This window comes from Octodon degus, unplaced genomic scaffold (assembly GCF_000260255.1).
Source record: "Octodon degus isolate 3935 unplaced genomic scaffold, OctDeg1.0 scaffold00006, whole genome shotgun sequence".
Classification (NCBI taxonomy): domain Eukaryota; kingdom Metazoa; phylum Chordata; class Mammalia; order Rodentia; family Octodontidae; genus Octodon; species Octodon degus.
The window spans coordinates 10,212,696-10,219,560 of NW_004524582.1; positions in this window are offsets into that span (position 1 = coordinate 10,212,696).

The window sequence follows — 6,865 nt, forward strand, 5'->3', positions numbered from 1 at the left end:
TAGAGTGATTTGTTCTAATGGTGTTTGTAAATAGGATATCAAGTCCGCATCTTGTACAGCAATTAACCACTAAGAAGAATGTATGCAGTGTGTTAATTATTGAAACTGTCCTACCGATTTGATTTGAAACTGTCTCATTGCTATTTGTTTATCAATAAAACTATGGCAAAAAAATAAAATAAAAAACAGCATCCAAATTAAAAAAAAACTATTGTGCTCACTAACATTGAGTTCAATTCTTACATATATTTGTTAAAGCAGGCTTTTTAGCAATATTAAAATCGTCTATAGCCTTAACAATTTGACCATTCAATTTTTATTGGTAGGAGAATTACATTTTTGCAAAATAACTGTTGGTTGGTCAATTTTTATTGGAATTCTGTAACAATAGGACTAAAGTGTTGTAATTATGTCATTAGAACTTTACTGATTAAGAATTAGGTTGTTTCAAGTTTTATGTATTATAAGCCATGCTACAATTAATATTCTTGTACCTAAATTCTCATATTCATACACATGTTTAAATGTCAGCAGAATAAATCCCAAAGAGAATTAGGTCATAGTATGTGTACATTTTTAATAATCAGAAAGATTTTATCAAAGCAGTCTATCCTACAATGTAAGCTCAAGAAAAGGATTGAAAGAACCTGCCTAGTTAGAGCTGAATATATGTTAAGCACTAATAATAACTATCTTTGAGAAATAAGGACTCTAATCAAACGTGAATTCTGCTCTTCCAACCATAGTTCTTTGCATCCTGGTAAAGTGGGTGCCCTTACTGTAGAACCCTAAAATAGATACATTTCCATTTTCAGGAAATTTTGATTTTGTTTTCATACTTTTATTTACTTGTTTCTTTGACATTTAGACTGTCACTATAATATACTCGGATAAAAAGACTGAAAAGTCATACCTGCTCCCTCACAAACCAGAGTGTGCTCCTTGAAATGAGAACATTAGAGATAAACTGCCCCTCTTTTGCCAGACACTGTAAAAAACACATAACAAAAAGAATCCTGGAGTCTTTGAAGAATGTCTCCAATAAATTTCTGCAATTCTAACTTTTATCTTCTTGAGAAATATTACCTCAGTCTCTCTGAATCACTAGTATAAGTTGTTACCACCGAGTGCAAGCGGCCATTTTATCTACTTTAGGCCAAAGGCTGAAATGAAGACATCCAAACCATACAAAATGCTGGGGCCTTTCAACTGTGGGCTGGCAGATAAATTTCTCCCTTCTAAAAAGGGCGCAAATGTAGTGAGAACATCATAGGTACATCTGTCTACGGTGTTCATCTTGAAAGAAAGTTTACCCTCTAGGGGTAAACTTCCATGGGCTGAGAAGAGGTAAGAAATACAGTTGATAGCACTGAAATTCTTTTCAAAGACTTATAGGCTCTGGGCTTTTGAGTAATTTGTTTAATTTCTCTCTGCTTTGGTGTCCTAATCTATAAAATTGGGTCACTAGCTTCATTTGGAAGGTCAGAGTGTGCTATGAAGCCTAGCAGAGAATGCCTGGCTCACAGTCTCTATGCCTTATGTTTGCTGCCATTAGTAGAGGAGATCCACAACAGCTGTGGAAGCAGAAAGGCAGCTGGGATCTGCTGTCTCCTCACTTGGTAAAAGGGAAGGAAATGTTAGTCCTCTTGAATACACTAAATCTAAAAACTGTGCCCAAAACTCATAATCTCACTGGTAGATCTGGAAGTTTAGTTCAGTTCTCCTGACATGTAAGGTGTAATTTAAAAAGAGTTGAGCAATACAAAGTTCACTGTTTCATAATGTTCATGTCTTAGTAGAAGTATAGTGATAATGTCAAGAGAAATGGGAAATTTCAACAATGAGCAATGAAAGAGGAAAGAAAAATACCCACAAGTACAAGTACACACACATGCACACAGTCACATCCATTAATCACTCTAACCCTCAAAGTTCATATTGTAAAATCAGGTAATACCCTTCAGCTGCCTTTTGTAAAGATCTACTTAAGCATTTAGAACTACTAGCACATGATTGACCCTGGAAACTGCCAATGGCAGCCCTGGCAGAAGAGTGCTGATAGGAACCACAGTAGCTTAATGATGGTAGCAGGAGTTTGAGTTGCAATCAAGAGCCTTCAGAGGGGCTTGAGGTCAGGCTTTGCACCAACAATGGACATGGAGCCACAACCTAGTAGACTCTGAACTGCTACCAAACTTCTCTGGCACCCTAAATTTTTATCTTAAAAGCCCAGCTTTAATCCATCACTGTAGCCTCTGGGTTGCATGACCATTTTTATAACATCATATAATTTTCCACAAGAAAATGACATCTTGGTTCATACTACAAGGGGTCAGTTCAGCAGTGATGAATGATACAGCCACAGGCAAGAGTTCTCTCATGGAATTTACAATCTAGTCCTTTTGAGAGTGTGTGTCTTCCTTTGTCAGTATGGAACTCCTAAACTCCACTTCCACTACAATTAAGTTCTGTATAAAATGATAATAAGTTATAACAAGATAATTAGTTGGGAAATCTTTGAAGATACATTTTATGAACAAATTCTTGCAGGACACTTTTCTTGGTACATTTCTCCTTCTTTCTTGTTCCCAGTTAAGTGCTAATGGTCAGCTTTATGTGTCAGTGTGGTTTGGCTGCACTCCCCAGTTATTCAAGCAAGTACTATTTTAGTAGTTGACGATGAAGGAATTTGGCAGATGATAATGGCTGTAGCATTCATTAAGTAAGGAACTAAGGTCCTACCTGATCTGGTTGACCTAACCCGATAAGCTGGTAGGATGAAAGGTTGTCAGGGAAGAGCTAGAGAGTCCCAAATTAAAAAGGAGTCCCATTTGTGGACAAAAACTCTCCTTCATGTGTGAAAGCATACCCAGCCCTTCTTGATGGCCTACTCTGTGGACTGAAGATTTTCCACCCACATCTTCACAATCAAGTAAGCAAATTCCTTAAAATAAATGTCTGAATACATCCATCTCTGCATCAAGGAATCAATGAACGCACCAAGGAATGTGTCAGTGAGTCATTCCGTCACTCAGTAAACATTCTGATTCTCTAATGTACACAGGTGCTTCTGGGTTATTTCTAGTTGAACCTTGACTTATACCAAGGCTTCTGGTATTTATTACTCTCTAATTATAATTGTCTCTATTACAATTATTTTTAGACATCTAATAAACTCTGCTTAACAAGATAATACCTGACACATAGCAAACACACAGTAGAAGTTTGCCTATTTTAATTTTTTACAAGTAAATGACCTTTAGTGATAAAGCCTATAGGAAATGAAGTTGGGAACACCTAATTCTGAGTTTTGTCTCTTGATAGCAGAGGGGCATCTGGACAATTCCTCTCTTGCTTTTAAGCTTTAGATTCCTTGACAGACAGACAGACAGACAGACAGACAGACAGACAGACAGACAGACAAGCAGAGACTAGAACCAGTAGTGATAATGACAGCACCTATCACATAAAATTTTTTTAGTGCATGGGCAAGGAAGTAGACAAAAGTCCTTCAGCATACTAACTGGCACATACTGAGAATTTCATAAATATTTTATATCCTTGTTTTTTATTTTTTGAAATTTAGAGCAACTCTTTGTAGTCTTCCTTTGAGAAATATCCAATTAAATATAAAAAAAATTAGTCTGCATACATTCGCCTCATTCCAGATGCAGGGATGCCTCCGAGAGTAGCAGCTCAGTTTGACTGTGGTGCCTGCTGGCCTGGACCGTAACAATAGACAGCTAAGGACTAACAAGGTGACAATCCCCCTCCAGAACTCTCTCACACATGCATGTGTAGGGAGAGCAGTGAAATCTCAAATCACTGCACCTCCTCTCAGTAAAAATGCTAAATCCATCCAAGAATATCCAATCCCCTGTTCACCCAACTCTTTCATAAAAATGCTAAGAATGATAAAACAACAGCAGCAAGAGCATCCATGTCTATGTGTGGTAGATTAACTGATAGTCGACTTACAAAACCCAGCTGACCTGAATCAGTGTGGTGGTAGATATGGAAGACCCACCGGAAGATTGTTGTCAACAGCATAAAAACAGAACTGGAGAGAAAGATGGTGATTCTCCTGGAGAAGCTTGTCAGGCCAGTTTTCCTGATAGAAACTCAGCTGTTCTCATTGTCAGCTTGGTTCCTTGCTGTCACTAAGGCTGGCTGGAATTCTGTTCAGCCAAGCTCAGGTCCTTACCTTGGGCATCGCTTCCTGGCTCCAGTGCAGATCTCTCAGCTGCTGGCACAGATCCTTCATCCTTCTGGCACAGACTTTCTAGCTGCCTTCACTGACTGTTGGGCCTTCCCAGTGCAGATCCCTTATCAGACTTGCATGAGTCATTCTCATGGGCACTAGTTCTCCAGCTGGCCTCATGGAGGACATTACCATGGGATCCAGGCCCTAAGCTGGATTCTTTGAGGCTGTAGAGCATGAACAGATTGCTTGCACTATGCTACATTTGACATTTTGGGCAAATATTATAAAATCATGTGTCTTGTAATGTCTATTCCCTTGTAAACCCTAACATAATACTTTGTGCCCCGGTTTTTTAATTTTTATGAAAAAACAAAACAAAATTTCATAATCACATAGTATGAGAAAGATAATATTGAAACATTCATAGATAAACGGATCTAAGTTGAAATATTTCTAAATTTTCATTTTTTAGATTTTTATATAAAAGAAAAATACTATTAAAAATTAGAAATGACACAGAATTTCATTAAATAAGATGATAGAAGTTCAGCAGTGGTTATTCTAATGCATATTGTTGTCTTCAAATTAGTTGTTCAGATTACCAGATATAAGCATGCAAAATTGGTCAAAAATATTTTTTTATTTAAAAGAAATTTAAGCATTAACTGTCATAATGTTAAGTGAAGTAAGTCAGACATGGAAACTTAACTATGACCTGGTTTCTCTTACCTGAGAAACACAAATAAAAATCTCCTTTTCAATTCCTCATCCAATGGTAGTATTCCCACACCCATGTGAAATTTATTTAATATTTGTGCATCTCAGTTTATTTACCTATAAGGTTGGTGATGGAACTCTTCCCTCAGAGAACTGAGGATTGCAGGCAATTGTACCAGAGATGACTCACAGAAACATTCCGAAAACCATCACCCAGAGCTACTACTGTGCCCAAGTTCTGCAGGATCCAGTACCCAAGGATGCTCAGCTAACAGGCACGGAGGACTGCTGCAACTCATGTTTGTGTCGTCAAAATTCTTGATCACCAAGTCATTTTCATTTCAACAACCCTTTCTGTCCTGATTAAGAAAAATGTAGTGCACTTTTAGCACTTCCTTCGCCTATATTAGTATCTACCCATGTAGCTCACATCTGGAATATGATGTCATCTATCATGAATATCATTAGAAGGAGAGTTTTTAAATAATAGTAAAAATATTCAAATTCACAGACTTAACATATTATCAATATCTCCTAAATCAGAATCTGCTCTGCTATAGGAAGCAGAAAGAGATAAAATGCTATTTAACCCATTTCTCCTTAACAGTATGACCCACACTGCCATTTCTTATGTTAACTTCATTTTCCTCCCAACCTGAAGTCTGAGCTCTAAATTACTCAATGAATTTAAAATATAGATTGATGGTATTTATTCCCTTAAACCGAGTATGATTTATGTCTGTCATCTAATGTAACATATCAGAACTTCTTATATAGAATTTCGAACAAGAATTGTTTGGCATTAACTCTGAGGCACTTTGTTATCATCCCATCCCTTTTAAACCACGTTAATGAGAGAAGACTGACATGCATAAAGCTGTGCACATTCAATATGTACAGCAGGGAGTGTTAGACACAAGAACACACCAAGAAACCAACTATACAGTCTATGCATGGACCTATCCACTTAGTCTAAAAATTTTCTTTCAACTCCTTCACTTATTATTCTTATAGGTGTATATATAATATAACAACACTTCACATAAGATCTATCTACTTAACAAACTTGAAGAGTATGCTACAATATCGGTGGGCTTGTTTGCCTGTTTTGGGTTTTGTATTCATCTTTTATTTTTCAGCATAGGAATAGGACCTAAGGCCCTGTGCATGCTAAGCAAGTACTCTACCTCTGATCTACATCTTTAGCCCATTTTAAATCTAATTTTAATCTAGCTCAAACTCTTCTCAATTTTCCAATCCTCCTTCTTCATCCTCCTGAGTAGATAATGTAAAATATAGGCACTGACCTATAGATCTTGGGGACTGCCACAGCTGAAGCTGAGACATTTGACCCTTTAACTCACAACTTCCTGTGTTTTTGGCCACCATTGATCTACTCTGCATTGACTATTTTTACTATTTTGGAATCTTTCTACATTGTGGGATCTATATATATTTTTCCTTATCAGATCGTATGTTGATAGACATTTAGATTGATTGAATGTTTTGGCTATTATAAATGAAACTGCAATAAACATGAAGTACAGATATTTTCCCATTTTGTAAAGAACAGGCATGTAAAGACTCTAGACAGAAGTTGTCATTTTTCTCAGCTTTAAAAGAAAAGGGCTGGCCAAAGAGCCCAGTGGATTAAAGCACCTGCTTAGGCAGACGCTGGGGTCTGGGTTTGATCCCTGGTGTTAGGTGCTGGTTCCATCTCCGGGGTGCACTGAGGTGGCAAATGAGACTGGGTGTGCATCTGCAACCCCAGTACTTGGGAAGGTTAAAACAAAGGGTCACTAAGAGTCCAATCTGTGCAGTGTGACCCTGTAGACCCTCCACTAATTCCAAAATAAAAAATAAAAAGTAAAAATACAATAAAAGAAGTTACTAGGTATAATTTACCTACTTATAGAACAAATTGACATTCCTTAAAGAATTTTT